The sequence below is a fragment of the Vicugna pacos genome, chromosome 33 (genome assembly GCF_048564905.1).
Source record: "Vicugna pacos chromosome 33, VicPac4, whole genome shotgun sequence".
In the NCBI taxonomy this organism is placed as follows: Eukaryota; Metazoa; Chordata; class Mammalia; order Artiodactyla; family Camelidae; genus Vicugna; species Vicugna pacos.
In genome coordinates, this window is record NC_133019.1 from 3,000,659 (window position 1) to 3,019,047 (window position 18,389).

The 18,389-nt window shown below is 49.6% G+C and overlaps 1 long non-coding RNA gene and 1 other non-coding gene across 2 annotated transcripts; one reads left to right on the forward strand and one right to left on the reverse strand.

Annotated features, from left to right (window-relative positions):
* Nucleotides 1-2,430: 2,430 nt before the first annotated feature.
* LOC140691121 (uncharacterized) lies at nucleotides 2,431-4,708 on the reverse strand. The gene is made up of 3 exons (XR_012066597.1): nucleotides 4,572-4,708; nucleotides 2,566-2,655; nucleotides 2,431-2,470 (listed from the first exon to the last, which is right to left on the reverse strand). It is a non-coding gene; the product is annotated as an uncharacterized lncRNA (long non-coding RNA).
* A 1,908-nt stretch (nucleotides 4,709-6,616) lies between these two features.
* TRNAG-ACC (transfer RNA glycine (anticodon ACC)) lies at nucleotides 6,617-6,691 on the forward strand. The gene has a single exon. It is a non-coding gene; the product is annotated as a tRNA-Gly (tRNA).
* The last annotated feature ends 11,698 nt before the right edge of the window (nucleotides 6,692-18,389 follow it).

Genomic DNA, 18,389 nt, shown 5'->3' on the forward strand with positions numbered 1-18,389 from the left:
TTAAGTTGGACCCTAGACTATAACTAAGGTACTCAAAAACATGTGAACCTTCCAGAATTTGCTTCAAACTTTGTTACGTGGAAAGCAGAGCTGCATTTTATGTAGGAGAAATTTTCCCCACTATTGAGGCAAGATTCTTCTTAAAACTGTAAATTATGAGATTTTCTTCGATTATGAGATGTTTCTACTGTGGATTTGGGGAACAGGCAATACTCTAACCCCATGTGACATTCGGTTACAGTTTTTCCTTAATCCTTTCAAGGTGATTCTTCCCCCAGCTTTGGACAGTTTCCTCACATGTATGGCCTGATCAGTACTCAACTGAACACTTGAAGGGAAATCCCTTTCTGTGCATGTCTCTCCTCTCCGGTGTCTTCCCTGATAATTCTCGCGGTCTTGGCCTTCCTGCTCTCCCTGCTCCGCCTTCTCAACCTGGGGGAGAAACTGTGCCCTGCCCGGGTTCCTCTCAACTGCATCACGACCTGAAAATATTTTCCAGATAGTAAGCTGGGACAACGGTTGGGCTCCCCTTGTCTGTTTCTTGCTTTATCACTGTCCTTCGGTGCTTGATGTTCAAAGCTTACGTTTGTCCTAGAGTAATATCTTTAGCTAACATTACAGTTAAAGAGGGAGCCAGGTCAGCAAATTCCGCTGGTCAGCATCAGATCCGCTTGCACCCTCACTCACGGGCTGGAGCCTGAGCAGCGCGGAGTCGGTGAACACCTGTGTTCATGTAGCTATGCTATTTGGGATTGAAGATTCAAGGAAGAACCTAATATCTATGAAGGAGAAATACGGTAAGTCCAAAGCTCCTAATTTCCTTGTGGGTTATGAAAGATTTCCCTTTATTTAATATTTTCCACTAAAGAAGCCACAGGTTCTGATAGTGCAAAACTGACTCACAACGATATCCTAGCTTCTCTGTCCGTGCCTGGCACATCAGAGGAACTCAGGAAATACTAGCTGGATGGACAAATCTAAGTATTAACCAGAAAGTTCTCATACCCTCTAACAAATTGAGACAGTGAACACAACAGGGGTGGAACATGAGACCCAGGTCCGGCCTTGTGTTTCTAGTCCATCTACCCCCCTTGTTAGCTGGGCTCTAGGAAGCAGAGCTGGAAGACAAGGGATGACCCTTCACGCCACTTAGAGCCCCTCCCAGCACATGGCTGCATTTCTCTGCCAAACCCTACGGCCTCAGGGCTCCCCTTAGCTCAGGAACATCTGTGCATTTCCTTAAATCCACTTCCAGATTTGATCAGCATAAAAGGCAGAACAGAGTAGAGCAGCTCAAGGAAGTGAGTGAGGGGAGAACGGGCCCCTGTGCCCTGGAAGTCTGGCACCCCGGGACTGTGCTAAATTAGGTGCAAAGAAGCCATCTGGCCAATTTTGTTTTAATCTCATCAAGTTTGTTGAAAAATATTTGCCAGTAAATTGAAAGTGAAGGGAGAATTTTAAAATAGCATAATTAGATGTGATGCCAGAAAGTCTTGTCATAAGCCATCCAAGAGCAAGGAAGGGAAATAAAGAAGAAACTGCAAACAATTAAACAAATACACCACAATAAATGATCATAAACCCAAGCAGGCCTTGGCCTCGGCCCCTGCATTCTTGCAGGCAGTTCACCGTGCTCTGTGTGCAGGCCTGCTTGGCAGGCTGAGCTTAGCTGGGCTGGGCTCAGCAGCGCTCAGGAATGTGAGTGGGAGGAGGTTGCCAGGCACCACAGCCCTGGCAGGTTGTCACAGAGAGGCTAGAAGAAACTGATAGATACCAGGTGGTGCCTTGTCTCTGGGCACCCTGGACTTCCTGCCCCAGGAGTACCTGGTCCCTGGATGCACAAACTCACCCTTTCTGCACCCCCTCCCCACCCCCCAACCCAGGAAAACAAGACAGGCTGCAGAAAGCATTTCTAGAGCTGAGCTTGAATTATTATGTATTTAACGACTTTAATTCTGTATTAACTCTTCACTAAGTGCCTTGCAGTCTCTAATCCCTGAGAGCCTATGCAGCAAAAGCTTATGTGGATTCCAGATTCTTGCATTTAAAGGGGCAGTGCCAGGAAGTCCTGGAGATCCTTAACTTCCAGTGCTGAGATCACTGGCAGATCTCACACCAGCCAGGTGCAGCCTTCCGGGATCAGATCCCCAAAGACAGGAGCCAAGAAGGATCACCTCCATTGCTCTACCCAGGAGCACATACAGGACCAAAGCTACCAATTAAATGGGAAGGTACCCCCTTCTCCCTACTTCACTAGTTGTGCATCTTGCCAGATAGATGCAAGGGGAGCATCATCTGCAGAAATGAGTCTACAAGCCAATCATGCTGGAAGCAGCTAAAAAGAGGACCAGTCTCAGAGTGTAAAGGCAGGAGTGTTCCTGGACCCACCACTTACTGATTCTGCAGTCATGAGCAAGTCACTGAAGCCAATGAGCTCAGTCTGTCCACGTACAAGAGAAGAGACCATGACCTACCATAATAAATCATAAAATGATATACAGATGTTAGCTGTTATTACTGTTAAAGGCTCTTGGAAATTTGCTGGAAGTTTTCAAAGAAGGATACCTGGCGATTGGCTACGAGGCAGGAGAAAGAGTTCTGTCTCCTAACTCTGGGTTGATCTTGCTTCACTTTTCTGAGCCCCTGTTGCTCCACCTGTAAAGTAAGAGGGAGAGACCAGATGCCATCAGAGGTCCTTTCCAACACCAGTGTCCTGTGTGTATAAGTAAACGCATCTCGGGAAGGCTCGTTCCTGACCCCGAGGACAGTGCGCCTGCTGCTCAGAATGCCCATGTTCTGGGTCAGGGGCTGGCACACTAGGACCTGCTAAGCCAGATCTAGCCTGTACCAGCTTTTTAAAACAAAGCTTTCCTGGCACACAGCCATGCTTACTCATTTACTGTTGACTCACAGTTCTCTACAACAGCAGAGTTGAGCAGTTCCGACAAAAACCACATGAAAGCAAAGCTTGAAATATTTACTACCTTATCTCTTACAGAAAGTTTGCTATCGCGTGCTCAGATGGTTGCTGGGTGGTTTCAACCAAAATATCAGACCAAATCTTGTTGCTTTTTTTTTTAAGACATAGTATGATATCTTGTAGTAAGCTATAATGAAAAAGAACATGAAAAGAAATATATGTATGTACATGTGTGACTGAAACATTATGCTGTGTGCCAGAGACTGACACGTCGTAACTGACTATACTTCAGTAAAAACAGACATAGTAGGAAAAAATGATTGACAATCTGAGATAATGTTTATGCTTTCATTTTAAATTATAATGCACTCCCTGAGTGACCAAACATAACACAGTACAGTAACTATGATAAACTGGATCTAGGGAGGGAAAGGAATTTATAACTTGTATAAATGGTATTGTTTTCCCCTGGATAGAAAGTTTAAATAGACAGGGTTTCTTAGGTCGTAAGGAAAAAGGCCTATGCCATGTTCCAAAGAGAAATGCAAATTTCTCTTGTAATTGCTCATGTCGACCAAATGAGAGGAAGGCAGAATTAGTATTCGGCAGGAAATTCATCGTCATACTCATATACAAACCAACTACACCCTGGAGTGGAAACTTCTCAACATTTTCTCACCAACCCCACCCTCCACTCATAGAGGGATCAGAGCACGGTTTCTCCCACTCCTATTCTCTCCCGGACACACACACACACACACACACACACAGAGCAAAAGCAGGAGACACTGAACTCAGAGCTCAACAGAAGGAAGGAAGGGAGGAAAACGGTACATTCTTGCTTTATTTTTTAATGGAAGTACTGGGGATAAAACCCAGGACCTCACACACGCTAAGCTTGTGCTCTACCACTGAGCTATTACCTGCCCCCAGACTCATAAGGTGCATTCTTAAAATATTTGCAGCTTTAGAACTTGCAAAAGAGAAGAATGAACGGGAGAACTAGTACTTCATTGCCTTCCAGAGGAGTGAGGGTCCCAGGGAAGGGCTCCACACCCCTCCCCCAGGCCCCCACCCACCCCGGAACACTGGACACATGGAGTCTGAAATGAGAAGGTAACGGGAAGTAATAGGAAGAGGGAGAAAATTCAGGAATGAAGGCCCAGCCTTGCAGTGGGATCCTCTCTGGGGGTTTATCAGTGAGCCTTCTCCCCTTAGTGGGGCGCAAAATACCAACATAGCTGGTTCCACATACGACTGTCTACCGTGTGCATACGTGGCGGGTGTGAGGGTGGTGGGTGTGTGGGTGCGCGTTTGCTGCCCCTGTGCCCTCCGTATCAGTCATCTGGTGCTGTGTAACATGCGAGCCGAATTATTTATTCGCTCATAAATCTGTGCCTAATGAAGCAGGTTCAGCTAAGCAGTCTCTCCTGGAGTCAGGCAACCAGTCAGCTGGAGGGTGAGCTGGGAGCTGGTTGGTCCGAGACCGCACCCCTCTACGTTCAGTCCGCATCTGCATCGCATTTGCTGACGTCGCGCTGGCCAGGTTCCGGGAGGGACGAGCAAGCCTCCGCCCCACGGCGGGAGGGCCGCAGGCCCACAGGGTGTGAACGGTCCTACGGGGGAAGGAGTATCTGTGGCCGTTTTTTACCTTCTATCCCACTGTCCTAATGTTGAGTTCGCAGGGGATGAACCCAAGCCTGGAGCGAATCACGTGTGTGTGACTTGTTGCGCTGAGGCATCGGAGGAAGGAGACGGGCGTTTGGAGTGAACCAGAAAACCGAGGACCGAAGCTCAGTCTTGTCGCGTACTTGCCGTAGCACCTGGGACACACCACGCAACCTCCGGGAGCCCGTCCCCCCGTCTGCAGAGGGGAGGCGGCGTCACCCGCCGCGCGCAGGCGCCTGGGAGCTGCGGCCTCCGTCTGCGGGGCCCGTGCCCGCGGGAGCGCGTGCCCCGCGCTCAGCAGCCGCGAGTGGCTGAGAGCGCGCGGGGCTTCGGCTTTTCCGAGCGCTGCAGTTTAGTGTCTGGCAAACAAAAACACAAAAATCCGCAACATGTAGTTTCTCACATCAAAAGCCACATGCCACGTGGAACTGCCTGGGCTGGGAGGGCCTGAAGGCTGGGGGGCCTCCAGACCTCAGTCTCTCTGTGAGACTGTGGCTCACACGGCCTCAGAAAGGAGGGGAACAGGGCGATCAGGGTGCCCACGCCCAGCTGTCTCTGTCACCCAGTCTTACAGATTGGGTGGCCAAGGGACAATGCCCTAAAGGAAAGGAGTCTGGCAAGAAGGGGCCTGAACCAGGATAGATTCTGTCCAGGGACTTGGGCACAGACATTCCACTCAGGAGCCAGTCGCAAGGAGGGACCATGGCGTGAAACCTTCAGTATAGGGGCTCTTGGAGGGCTGTGACAGTCACAGGGGAATTTGCTGGGAAACTGGAAGCCACGAAGCACAGCATTTGAGAAGGAAGGGTTCAGCCCTTGCCTTCATAGAGACACAGCTGTGGCTTTTCCAAGCACCATGCCCACCTAACTGGGCCTGGGCAGGGTCTGCAGGGGCTTGTGGCAACCGGCGTTGAGAACCTCAAGACTGTGCTACGGCCAGGGTGTAAATGCACTTGCTGGCAGAAGGCACACTCGTAATTAAAGTGCTTCAGGGACATTAGGAGTGTATGTTTACGCGAGGCTCTGACTGGTTCTTGGATGCAACCCCAGGGCCTTGAAACGACACGTCTGTGATAGGGGTTGAACGCTCACTGTATCAAAAACCACAGAGACGGGATATTAGGCAGTTTTTCAGTAAGTCCACCAGGGGAGCTCTCTGCAGCGTTCTCAAAAGTGTTGGGTATTTGAGCAGAGAAAAATCAATAATCCACGCTGTTAAAATTGAGTAGGTTGCCCGCTCTATTCCTGGGCTTCCTACTTTCAGTCCTAAACATTCCACATCCCGGGAGACCACCCAGCCCCAAGCAAACCGAAAAAGGTGGTTACCCCAACGTTGGGAGAACTCATCGTCATCAACACAGTCAACCGTCTAAGACCGAATATACCCTTGGACACTCAGTGAGTTGCTATAAGGGTCTCTTTGTGGGGATAAATTAACCAATGAAATAAAGGGTAACTTCTGCCCCGTCCAGATGAGCCCTTGCCTGGTGTGTCAGTCGGGGTTCTCCAGAGAAAGAGAACCAACAGGGTAGGTGTGTGCGCATACAGCTGACCCTTGAACAACACGGGGGCTGGGGGCGCCCGTCCCCACACGCAGTCGAAAACCCTCCTGGAACTTTGCAGTTGCCCTCCATTCGTGGTTCCAAGTCCACGGATCCAACCAACTGCAGATCGTGGAGACTGTAGTGTGTATTGACTGAGAAACTCCGCGTATAAGTGAACCTGTGCAGTTTAAATCCACGTTGTTCAAGGGTCAACTGTAGAGACAGAGAGAGAGATTTGTTTTAAGCAAGTGGCTCACGTGACTGTGGAGACTGGCAAGTCCAAGATCTGCAGGGTAGTCGGCAGTCTGGAAACCTAGGGAGGAGCTACGTTACAGTCTCAAGTCTAAAGGCCGTTTAGAGGCAGAGTTCCTTCTTCCTGGGGGGGACCTCAGGCTGTTTCCTCTTCAGCCTTCAACTGTCTGCACAAGGCCCACTTCCATTAGGGAGCGTAACTTGCCTTGCTCAAAGTCTCCTGATTTAGGGGGGAGAGGGTCTAGCTCAGTGGTAGAGTGCATGCCTACCATGCATAAGGTCCTGGGTTCAATCCCCAGCACCTCCATTATAAATACATACATACATACATACATACCTAATGACCTCCCCCTGCAAAAAAAAAGAAAAGTCTCCTGATTTAAATGTTAATCGCACCTTCACGGCAACATCCAGACTGGCATTTGACCAAATTTCCGGGTACTATGGCCCAGCCAAGGTGACACATAAAATTCACCATCACACCTGGTCAGATGCCAGCCAAGATGCAGTCCCATCCCTGGCAGCAACTTGGACTCTGGCGGCAGATCCTAGGAAGGATGTCCTCCAAGAACTAGAGGTTGTTCCTGGAGGAGACCCTGACAGCCATGTGCACACCTCGTACTCTGGCCAAGCAAGCGGCGGGTTCTGACAGACAGGGCCTCTTCAGGACTGGGCGGGTACCCAGGCTGGGGCAGGGCCGTTCTCAGCCTGCTTCACGCTGTTTTGAAGCCACAGCAACACTGGAATGAGAGCACTGGTGCCTCATCTCCCCCTCAAACTGTGGGAGGGATTGGAAAGCAGAGGCCCTGGCCTCTCGGAAGGCTCTGGGTGTGCTGGAGCTCCCGGCCCCGGCCGCAGCAGGGGCCGGATGGAAGGAAAGCAGCGCCTGTCAAACAACGCTGCAGAAGTTCCTCTTCGCAGCAAGGATGTAAAAGCAGGCCTCGGGCCACAATTAGAAAAGACAGTTATAACACTTTTGATTATAGGCAACACTGGATTTTAAAATATTACAGCTGTGATCTTCTACCAACCATACGATCTCAGCATCAGGAGGACTTTAAAATCCCTGGGTCAGTGTATCCAGCTGTAACATTTATTAAAACCGAGCTGCAATGAGCCAAGGCAACATCATCACTTGCCCGGCTCTGAGTCTCCCATAGTGTGTTAAGAGCAGCCCAAGTTAAAAGAACTCAAATTCTTCCAGGGAATTCCAATAGCTCCTGCCTCTCGTGCCGTGTACGTCTCTCCAGTCTTCGGCTGTGGTCTTGTTAGAGCAGGCAGGTAGCTAGATATGAGCAGAGAAAGGGGGACACAGACCAAATGGCAGGAATTGGGCAGAAAGGAGGGGCACGGGCCAAATGCAGGAAACCACATATCATGCAAGCAGCAGGGGTCCCTGGGCAGACAAAGAAAAGCAGGAACCTTCGGACCTTCGGAACCTTCGGTTGCATCTATCAGCAGCAGTCTTCCTTCCCAGTCAGTGCTTTTCTGGGTCCCCGTTTGACAACACAGACCCCGGGTCTGGGGGAGAAAAAGCAGAACAGCGAAGATGAGCCGGCATGGAAGAGGAAGGCAGAGCCCACAGGCCAGCAGAAGGGAGAGACAATAGGGAAGACGGGGGCAAAACCAGAACCAGACAGGCTGAACAGACGGCAAGAAGACAGCCAGGACCGGCAACAAAGAGACAAGATCGGGAAAGAAGAGAGAGGAGATGGGGCGCAAGGGTAAAGGGCATGGGGCAAAGGCCAGTTACAGGGTAGGAAGATGGGGTGGGTCCGGGGGGACCTGATGTACAGCGGAGCTGAGGCTGGGAAAGGGTTTGTGGAGGAGCTGAGTTCTATTCAGTGGTAGAAGTGGACCCATTGGGTAGCCTGGGAAACAAAGAGCTTGGCATCCTGACCGCGAGCAAAAGCAAAGCGAGCTCCATTTTTCCGGCTCATGCCCCCGAAGGGCTGCCCCATTCCTAGAAGCTGTCACGGTCAAACCCCACAGCAGCGGAACAGCCGACTCTTCTTTCTCTTGGAAAAGAAGGTGAAAATCTGCCCAGCTTTGACGGGCTTTCCATTCTCTCCTAACAAATGCCCTCTGCCTGCCTCACCCAGGAGACACGACGTCTCCCCACGCTAAGTCTCCTCTACTTAGGGCGCTCCCGCAGATAAGTGAAAACACACACAGATCTTCCCAAAACATGTTCTGACTGTCATGCATATCAGCAAACAAGCCACAGAAATTCTCCAAACCCTCCGAAAAACATGCTAAGCCAGCACTTGCCCCCAGCAAATACAATCCTCACTCACTCTGCCATAAACACCCTACCACCACCACCACCACCACACACACAAGTGCGCTTTTCTGAATACTGCAAAGCTAAGCAGCGGCTCAACCTAAGTGGAGACACACTACCTCAGCGATGCTCCTGACAGCCCACGAGGGCGCCCATGGCACGGCCTGTGATGGTGCCGACCAGGTTCATACTGAACGTACAGCATGTCAAAAGGAAAAACCATTTCCAAGAACACTGATGGAAAGTAGCCCAAATGTGTGCTTGGAGAAAACCAAGTGGATTTGGGTTTTGGTCCAAGTAAAATATCAAAAGGATGAATCAGAAAATATATATGTGGGGGGCTTTGAAAAGTTATTTTTCTTTGTACAGTTAAAATGGCAGAGTTTCAGTGTAAGTTTCAAGTGTGCGAGATGTGTCAAATGATCCAGTTTGTAGCTTGTGACCAGCCCAGAGGGGAAATGATAAAACACTGTTTTGATTATGGACCTAAGATTTCTTCAATAAACACAGCCTGGAGGTCACGTTAATACCAATTTTTTTAAGTGTCTTTCTCTTTTCACAGAGATTTTTAAAAGAGTTTTTATTTTGTCTTTGGTGGGGGCTTTGGAGGTTCCTGCCTTCAGCCATGGAACCTTCCACATCCCCCCTGATTTCTGATGCACTTTCATTCCTTTTTTGCACAACTCCTTAGAGATGGACTGGGATCTCAAAATTTTCTAATGCTAAGCAGTACGTCTCACTCTCAGGGTCAGTGCAAGGCCGTGAGACACTAGGTGACAACTCGAAAACTGACGTGATGCGCTTGTGACTTTAGCGGATATCAGTGAAGGAAATGTAGGTTAGGAATCAAAAGTCTTGATTTCAAGTCCTGGCTCTGCTAATTCTAAGCTTCTCCTCCTTCCATGTTTTCGTGCAATGAACATTGTTGACTGCCTAAGATGCACGGCACACACAGAGGAACAGAGGCAGAGGGAAGGAGTCTGCGGTTGGCGGTGACAATGCTAACAATAAGATACGGCGCAGTGTGGCAGAGCAACACGGAAATACTAGCAAGTGCAAAGACCGCACAGAGGAGAAAGGGAACTCCTCTGCGGAAGTGGAGCGTGGGCTTCCACCGGGTGATGACTCGGGAATTAGGTTCCAGAGATGGCTGGGAGTTCAACCAGATGAGGAATGGGTGAAGGACACTCTTGGTCAAAGGAAGAGCAAGCACAGAAACAGAGGTGGGACAGGGGGGTGGGGGGGTTTGGGAAGCTCCAGGCAGTCCGCTCTAATCGAAGCATAAAGGTACGGGGTGGGCAGGGCACAGGGCTGCAGGAGGAAGCGAGGGCGGAGGGCAGGCAGGAGCCAGTGCCCCGAGCTCAGGCTTTATGATGTACTCACAGTAGGCAATTTTTAAAGAGCACTTCGTACTGTCCAACACATGGGTTCAAACACTCCCCAAACACCGCACTGAATTTTCATAGCAATCCTGGCAAGAAGGTGCAAGTATTCCCTTCCACGTACTGGACGAGGACACTGGTCCTTGAAGAACGTATGTAACTTGTATGAGAGACAGTAAAAGAGGAAGCTGGGGCTCAAACTCTACTCTGTCCGACTACAGAGTCCCCGTGCCCCTTCACATCCATGAGTCGACTGGGTTTAGTGAATGGGGACCATGAAGATCTTTGCCAGGTCAATTCTGACAGCACTTAAAGGGACAGAAACTACAGGTTAGTGGGTTGAAAAGCAGGCAATTTCAAGGAAGAAGATTAAGAAGTTCAAGTCCAAGTCTTAAGATCTCAGTTTCTGGTTTTCTCCAACATAAAGTAGGGGATGAAATGAACATGAAGGCTGAGACAAGCATAAGGAATGCCAGGGAAGGAGGCTGAAATTCTGGAGTGGACTAACTACCCCGGGGGAGATAGTTTGTCCACCTGAAGAAAGCAGAGCGCTAAATACGGCGGGTCAGGTGGGAGCGGCCCAAACCGTGACACTGCTCAGAGATGGGGAAATTACAGCCAGCGGGCCTCAGAGGGGTCTCTGGGCCCAAGCTGGGCAAAGAGGCCCCTGTCTAAAAGGACAGCCAGCACAGGGCGTCAGAGCCCCAGAGAGGTGAGGGTGGTCTCCCCGCAGCAGGAGTCGGCTGGGGAAAGTGAGGGGAAACGGTTAACATGACTGATGACTGATCAAACAAGCAAATACATTACGAATTATGAAATCCAAGCTCCCTGCTGGGCCTATCAGTCTGGATGTACCAGAGGAACAGAACCAGTAGGAGACAGAAATATAGTTGCAGATGTAGAGATGGAGATAGAGCAGGATGCATCAGAAGGAACTGGCGCACATGGTTATGGACGAATCGCGAGGCCTGCAGCCAACAAGCCGGGAGCCCAGGACAGTCGATGGTGTGGTTCTAGTCCAAAGACCTGAGAACGAGGAGAGCTCGTGGGGTAAGTTTCAGTCCAAGTCTGAGTCCGAAGGCAGAAGGAGGCCAGTGTCCAAGCTCGAAGATGGTCAGGCAGAGAGTGAATTCACTCTTGCTCAGCCTTTATGTTCTATTCAGGACCTGGGTGGGTTGGACGGGGCCCACCCACACCGAGAGCAACCTGTTTCCCTCAGCCAACCAAAGGAGGTATTTATCTCACCCCGAGTCACCCTCACAGACGCACCCAGAACAACGTTTAACCAACCCTGGGGGCCCCGTGACCCAATCAGACTGACACAGAAAAGTCACCATCGCAGTTACTAAAATGGAAAGGAGGAAAACCAAAACGAACCCTACGGGCTGGAATTAGAGATATAAATGTGAGCTCCTGGGCATTAACACCTAGAGAAACAGAGATCGAAACATGGGTGCGTGCTCCCCAGCTCCTCCCTCCAAGAGGGCGCTGGGAGCAGCAACACCCCAGTGGCAGTAGACTCACCCCCCACCCAGAATTTGGTTTCCAATACCATTTTTCACTAAAAGAAGACAGGGTTCCTTAGAAGAATGGCTGCTTCTAAGAATAGAAAAAGTAAAAGACAAGCCTGAAACAGCTCCTTGTGCCAGAAAATGAGGCAGTTTTCAAAGAATGATGGAACATTTCAAAGGAACACAAAAGCCAGCTTGGCGATTTAGTACCAAAATAAATAATAATAATGAATAGCAATAGATTAAAAATCCATTGAATGAAACAGGAATCCATGAGTTCATCCTGATGTAAATAAGCTGATGAATAAATTAAAAGCTTGGCTATCAACAGGATATTTACAGAGTCTCAAAGCAACTTCTCGTAAAATATTCATTATAAAGAGGAGAAAAGTAACTTTACAGTGGAGAGGTCTGAGAGATGCCATCTTAATCCAGTGACCAAAATTAACATCAGCCACGGGACACATTTTAATCAAATGCCCTTTCGTAGGACAACACGAGGAACGCAGCATCACTTCTGGAACATTCCTAGCGAAGATACGCAACTTAAATTTAATCACAAGGAAACATCAGTAAACCAAAACTGAGAGACAGGCTACAGAATAACTGGACTTGTTATCTTCAAAACTGTCTAGACCGTGAAGTTAAGGAAAGACTGAGGAATTGCCGCAGACTGAAGGAGATCAGGAGATATGACTGGTTCTGCACCAGATCCTGTTGCTGTAACAGACTTAACTGGGACAAGAAAAACTCCAATGGGGTCTGCGAGATAACTGGCAGTAATGTATGGCAGGATTTCCTGGTTTGGGTGGCTGTATTTGGGTCATGTAAAAGTGTCCTTGTTTGCAGAAAATACGCATTAAAGGATTCAGAGCTGATGGTGCATCACGTCACCAACTTACTCTTAAATAGTCACGGGAAAGGGGGTCCTTTTGAGTGTTCTTGAAACTTTTCTGCACGTTTGAGAAAGAGAGATGGAGGGAGAGAGAGAAAGAGAGACAGACAGACAGGCAGGCAGACCAGGGCTGGGGTCCCCCATATGAGACCGACAGTGCAGGAGTTCATGGGATAAGCCATGCTGCTGAGTCCAGAAACTGCGTGGGTCGTTCTGCCCAGTCTCGAGCCCAAGTCTAACTGAGACTGGGACATGCATCTACTAAGAGCCTAATTCTACGGCGGGGTCTTGGCTCCCCCGCTCCCGGCATCATCTCCTAGTCACACGCTCAGCCCACAGCCTGCTTGACTAGAACCTGGAAACCATGCCCAGCTCCAGCCGGGCCCCAAGGCCACTGAAGGACAGAAGCCCAGAATCCCACCCACTGGCAGAGGTGGGCGGGACACCCTGCACCACACAATTAGCAGCCACCTGACTCTAAGTATCTTAACCACCTGAAAATCTAGGCTGCCCCAGCCACCTTCCAGGTCTCCTCATGGGTGTCTCTGCAGGTCCAGATCGAGCATGGGTATCACACAGCTTTTTACCCCCCTTTGCTCAGGTCCCAGCAGCCTTCTCAGGCTAACATGGAAGGCATAAAGTAGAACTTATAAAGGAGGGAAGGGCAAACAAGGAAAAGGTCGGCGGGACAATCGGGGCAGTAACACGACTGTGCAAACCAGAGGAGGCGTCTCAGAGAGGGCAGGGGTTCAGCGAGGTGAGGACGTCCCCTGAAAGCACACGCTGGTGCACTTGGTGACTGGGCGTCACGGGGAGCTGTGAGAGGCCACCTTCCGTCAAGTCTGGGGCGGACATCAATTGAAGAGAGATGTTGGGTGTCGGAAGTAAAGGCATCAAAGAAATGTTTCCAGGAAAGGCAGAGGTGAGACAGTTGTTTAAGACAAAAAGCCAAAGATTTGAGGGACTTGTGGGACACGGGGAAGCCCTGCCATGTTCGGCGGGCTTGCGGAAAACCTGCGGACTGAAAATAAAAGCATGATGAAGCGTGGCTGGGGGCTTTGGTCACTGGGTGGAATCAAGAGTACAGGTGGCAGACTGGACTTGAGCGGGGAGGGTGGAGCTCAGTGGCAGAGCACATGCTCAGTATGCACAAGGTCCTGGGTTCAATCCCCAGTGCCTCCATTAAAATTTTTTAATAAATAAATAAACCTAATTACCCTCCCTCCCAAAACAATTTAAATAAAAAAGACTGGACTTAAAAAGCAGAGACTGTCTGGGACCCAAAAAGATGGTGGGGGTCAGGGGGAAAAATAGATAAAGACAGTGATTCTGAGGCAGGGCAGGGGTGCAGTGACCAGCAGAGAGAGTGGAAGACAGGGCACCACCAGACAGCTGACCTCCGGGAACTCTGCCGGGCTTCCAGGGGTGAGCAGCATGATGCTGGGATTAGCTGCTCCACCAAACCGGGAGCGGCCTGAGGAAGGCGTTGCGCCTTGTGATGTTCACACCACTGTATCTGCATCACCGTCTCTGGGGGCAACAGCCAGCAAGGAGGTCCCTGAGGAAGAAGAGAATCCTTGCAGAGGAATGCTGGGACCCAGGAGGGAATCTTGCCCACATGCCCTGGAAACATACAGCAGTATTACCTTTGATGACATAATAGGAAACAACCAAATGCACACGGGCAGGGGGATGGTAAAAAAAAAAAAAGCGTGGCATAGTCACAGGGTGGAATACCCACCAGAAGCAGAATGAGTTACCTACGGCTAAATGCGTCAGTTCAGAGGAGTCCGAAAAACAAAGGCACCAAAAACTTGCCCCGTGTGACACTGCGCACGTAAACTTCAAATGCACACAAAATCATAAGACAGATTCATTTCACTAAGTATGTTTGCAAACCATGAACATGAAATTCTCTGGGGAGGGGGGAAAACCAGCGGGGAGGGCTCGGGGGCTTCAGCACTTCAGCGACCTTCTCCTTCTCAAGGTGGGCAATGGTTCCAGGAGTATTTACCATCTTTCATATGTTATAAGCAGTAAATTTTACTTTTGTACGTGTGAAATATTTTATTAAAAATAAACAGAAGCATTTAAAAGGAGAATGGTCCCCAGGGCTGACACACGGGTCTCTCTCTGGAATCGTGTGAGAGCTCTGAAGCCCAGCTTACTCACTGCCCAGGCCCCTTGGTCAGCCAGGCAGCTGAAAGGTTCTGGTATCCAGTTCTCTCAACACTTTGGGTGACCCTGAACATTTTCAGAGAGATTGGAAAACTATCTTTCTAACTGGCGGAATTTCAATGAGAATCCAGAGTTCTCCTTGCCCGAAACAGGAAGACAAATAAAAAAGTGAACACTGTGAACTTCAAAACAGAACAGTCTGGAGAAAGAAGAATCAGGCCCCGTGGGCTGTGACGGCAAAGTGACGCCAGGAGGGCAGGACCAGGCGGCCCCGCCTCGCCGAGCGCGAGCCTGGGAGAGGCTGCAGAAGGTGCCTTCATCCCGGCTCTGCAGGCTCCAGTCGGGGTGAGGAAGGCAGGTCCCTGGACAGATCTGGGGACACAGATGCCCTCTCTCTAGACTCACGGGACACTTGACCTTGAAGAGATGGGGCATCGGCTGATGCTGCTTGGGTTTTATGACAACCTGAAACCATTCCAGGGGCAATCTGGAGATGGGCTTAAATCCCGTAGGCGATTTTCCCACAGAATGCATACAGGACTGAAACTTCTCCACCCCACTCTCTCTCCACCTCCAATGTTGAACTCAGTGCAAAAGATGAGCTAGCCAGGGGCAAAGGAAGGTAGGGCTTGGGCGCTGGGGATGCTGAGGAAACTGACCACCGAGAACCAGAATCAAATCCAGGCAGGCGGTGGAGGGGCAGCTGACAAGGTCCAAAGTCTTCACCCCCCTTCACCCCAAGCTGCCAGAGGCATCAAGGCCCCATACGTCCCCTTTGCCCCCGACTCTGGTTTTCATTGCCAAGAACATCCACTCCAGCAGTGAGGGGCCACCCGATAGTGTCGCACAACTGGAGGCCCCAGGATGGGGCTGAAGTTCACAGAAGACACTCAACTAAAAATAAATGATGACACAGGGGAGGAAGGTCAGGCTTCAGAAAAACATGCCTCATAAATCCTCTCGATCCTAATCGCTCCATCCAGAAGCAGACTGAGTGTAAAATACGGATCTTGAATGGGGTCCAGCCAAAATTTAGACAGCTTGAGGGCCTTCTGGAAGGGTTGTGTGCTTTGAAGGGAAGGAAGTGGGTTAGGACTTGCAGCGCTGGTGGAGGGGCCTAGAAGGGGAGGGCAGGGTGGGACAATCTTATCAACCAAGTTGGCTATCCCAAATCTACCTGCAGAAGGATGCTTTTCATGGTGCAGATGAGAGAGCTGTCGTAAGGTATTGTGATATCACGGGTCTCTTGTGATGGGAGGGTTTATTCTAAGACAGTGAGTTTTGTGAGAGGAGAAGGGGAAAAACTCAGGGTGGCAAAGCACAAAGTGGTTTAAAGTTTTGGAGGCAGAAAGAAAGACTTTGGCCATTTCACTGAATCACTCAGTCTCAGTTTCTCTCATCTGTGAAGTGGGAGGATTATGTCAAAGGCTATTGCGAGGATTACAGTGGGTCATGTGTGGAAAGTTCCTAGCACGATGCCTACAGCATCTTAACTGCACCATAACTGCTATTTGTCCCTCGTCACGGTGATCAGAATCCCCCACGTCTGTTCCCCTGGGTGAACAGCACAGCCTGTGGTTCCCTGGAGCTGCTTAAAGAAGGTCACGTGGGCTATGAAAGGACTGGCACGTTTGAGGGAATTGAGTAAGTTTACGGAGCGCTAATAGCATTACCGAGAAACTGACATTAAGAAGGAGGACTGTGGGGTCTGAATCATGCGTTGCAGTTGAAAGCTGCTATGTGTCCTTGGACAGCAGGACAAGGTGGACCGACAGGCCAGCCCCTGAGCGCTGGAGAAGGCGGAGTCACTAGGAGATCAGTTCTTCATTCTCTCGTTCAGTAAGTATCTATGAGCACCTATTCTGCGCCAAGCTGTGCTCTTGGCAGCAAGTGTCCAGCAGTGAGCATGCCAGCAAAGCCCTGTCCCATGAGCTTACGAGACACAGGCAGGAGCTAAGAGGGGGCAGGCACAGGCCAAAGAATCGTCCCTGCGAGCAGCCACAGAGGTTATCGTGGGACACGCAGGCATCTATCAACACTCTTTGCTGTTTCTATGGAAACCCAGGGGCAGCAGAGAGAAAGTAAAGATTTGGAGTCAAGCAGACCAGGATTGGAGTCTCACTGTGCCCTGTGCCTGCACACACGCTGTCCCACTGGGTCCTCAAGTTCAGCTTGAGAGGGAGCTGTTTTGTTCCCTATTGCACTGCTCTTGCTTCAAAAAAAAAAAAAACAAAACTCAATCCAGAAATGGGCAGACGACCTAAACAAGCATTTTTCCAGTGAAGACACACAAATGGCTAACAAGCATATGAAAAAAATGCTCAATATTGCTAATTATCAGAGAAATGCAAATCAAAAATACAAGGTATCATCTCACACCAGTCAGGCTGGCCATCATTAAAAAGTCCACGAATGATAAATCCAGGAGAGGGTGCGGAGAAAAGGCAACCCTCCTACACTGCTGGTGGGAATGTAAATTGGTGCAGCCACTGAACAATATGAAGAGTCCTCAAAAAACTAAACATGGACTTAGCCTATGACCCAACAATCCCACTCCTGGGCATATATCTGGAGAAAACTCGAATTCAAAAAGATGCATGCACCCCAAAGTTCATAGCAGCACTATATACAACAGCCAAGACATGGGAGCAACCTAAACGTCCATCAACAGAGGACTGGATAAAGAAGCTGTACTATATTTACACAATGGAATACTACTCAGCCATAAAAAAGAATAAAATAATGCCATTTGCAGCAACATGGATGGACCTGGAGATCATCATTCTAAGTGAAGTGAGCCAGAAAGAGAAAGAAAAATATCATATGATATTGCTCATACGTGGAATCTAAATAAAGAAAAAAAGAGGACACTACGACCTCATCTGCAGAACAGAAACAGACTCACAGACATAGTAAACAACTTTATGGTTACCAGAGGGAAAGGGGGCAGGAAGGGATAAATTTGGGAGTCTGATATTTGCAAATGTTAGCCACTATATATAAAAATAGATTTAAAAAAACAAAAGCAAATTGAAAGAACGTGCACATCATTCGTGTAATAGCAATAACACAAGAATAAAGAAACTCGCATTTAGAAAAAAAAGAGCTGGGGAAAGATTGTTGCCTTGTTGTTGTTAACACTGTTTAATACTTTACTGTCTGTGCTGTCTGCTTGTTCCTCTTAATTGTGGGAAAACGCACAGCACGTAAGGTTTGCCGTCTTCGTCACTTCTGCGTGTACGTTTCAGCAGCTTTCAGGACATTCACCTCGTTGGGCAGCTATTGCCCCTTTTGTGCCTCAGAGTCCACGACTGGGGGAAGCTGGACCCCAGTGTCAGCACTCACCAGCCCCCTCCCCCCACATGCTAATTCCCAGCCCCCAGGACTGCTCTGCATTCTGTCCTACAGCCTCGCGGGGTGTCTCTCGACGACACAGAAAGTGGGCTTGGGCACGAGGGTAAAGCTGAGGGCTGCCGTGCTCCTCGCCTTTCATCTGGTGCGTAGTCTGTGTGAGACTGAATGTCTTTCACCTGCTGCTGACACACATTTCCCAGGATATGACTCAAGTCGAGCCCTACTTGGCTGACATCTGCCTTCCAACCCTGCCTGACTCGGCAGGGAAGCTAGTATCTGGCAGCCGGAGCATCGCCGGGTTGCTGTTCCTGGCGGAGGAAAGCAGGGTTTGCTGCCTAACATAGCAAAGGACGAGGCAGGGCCCCCAGTTCTTTTCCCAGGGCCTCTGCTAATGCTCTGTG